The sequence below is a fragment of the Apis dorsata genome, unplaced genomic scaffold, assembly GCF_000469605.1.
Source record: "Apis dorsata unplaced genomic scaffold, Apis dorsata 1.3 scaffold_150, whole genome shotgun sequence".
Classification (NCBI taxonomy): domain Eukaryota; kingdom Metazoa; phylum Arthropoda; class Insecta; order Hymenoptera; family Apidae; genus Apis; species Apis dorsata.
This window is the reverse complement of record NW_006263441.1, coordinates 248425-249544: the sequence shown is the minus strand read 5'-3', so window position 1 is coordinate 249544 and position 1120 is coordinate 248425. Positions and strand designations below refer to the sequence as shown.

The window sequence follows — 1120 nt, the reverse complement described above, 5'->3', positions numbered from 1 at the left end:
TTTTTTTTTTTTTTTTTTAATTAATTTTTCTTTCGATATCTCTAATACCCTCCCTATCTCAATTCGAGATAGAAATCTAACATCGGCATCTGATCGATTTATTTCGATAATTATTTCGAAATTTAGTTCGATACCTAAGAATAAATTTTTTTTCGCTCTAGTTTTTTTTTTTGTAGTTGTTTGAACGAATGACAGATAGAAAAGGTGTCAACCGAGATAAACGGAGTGGAAACAAAATCCGCTTCACCGTGGCCAATTACACGGAGGAATTGCGGTTCAACGAACTCCGAAAGAAGAGCAAACGCTAATGAAAACCGGAGGGTAAAACTGGATAAGAGACGGTGAAGGAACGCTCTTCACGGTTTTTTTCTTGGGCTGCTTTCCATTCGGACGACACAGTTTTCATGCGAAAGTGATCCTCTTACTTTTCCTACTATACGAAGTACTCTCGACTCGAGTCGAATTATAGAAATCGATCGATCATTTATATCGATATATTTACTGTTCACTGGTGGAAAAAAATCTGGCGAAAGGAATGCGAATTAATGATTGATTAATATGGGAGGAAACATCTATTTTTCACGCGTATTTTTCTTTCTACTATGGTGTTTGTCGCGTATATTAATTCAAAATAACGATTTCAATGCATTAACGTAGACATAGAATCAAAAGAATTTTAATGTATCGATATAATATAAAAATTTTTTTATTTCTCATAATACGCGTAAACTAATTAATTTATTTAACAATAATTTAATTTGTAAATATGTTTAATTTTATATTCGAGTAGTTAAGATAATAATTATATATATATAGGAATGAGACGTATTATGAAAATAATTAATAAAATTTTCGAAAATATTTCAGCTTCTAGTCTTATCCTAACGTAACTTTATAAATGAAAATAATTTTTACGATTTTGAATGTTCAAGTTATAGCTCTTCTATTATAGTGTGTGGTGTCAACAAAGATTGTAAACAAAGCGTCTAAAGTGGGGATAGCGAAGGACGTCTCTTGCTCCAGTCCCGCCGTCCCGCAAGACTTCTTTTCACCAGTATACACAGTACACTTCGCATATAGAAACATAGAATTTTACTAATCATCGATACGACAAACGTAT

General features: G+C 32.1%; 1 long non-coding RNA gene across 1 annotated transcript in view; it reads left to right on the top strand.

The window, feature by feature from the left end:
* The window catches only part of LOC102671060, a 1302-nt gene extending 592 nt beyond the window's left edge, over positions 1–710 (top strand). Inside the window, exon 2 of the long non-coding RNA XR_004150106.1 lies at positions 205–710. This is a non-coding gene — a long non-coding RNA (uncharacterized LOC102671060). The remainder of the gene's footprint in view (positions 1–204) is intronic.
* The last annotated feature ends 410 nt before the right edge of the window (positions 711–1120 follow it).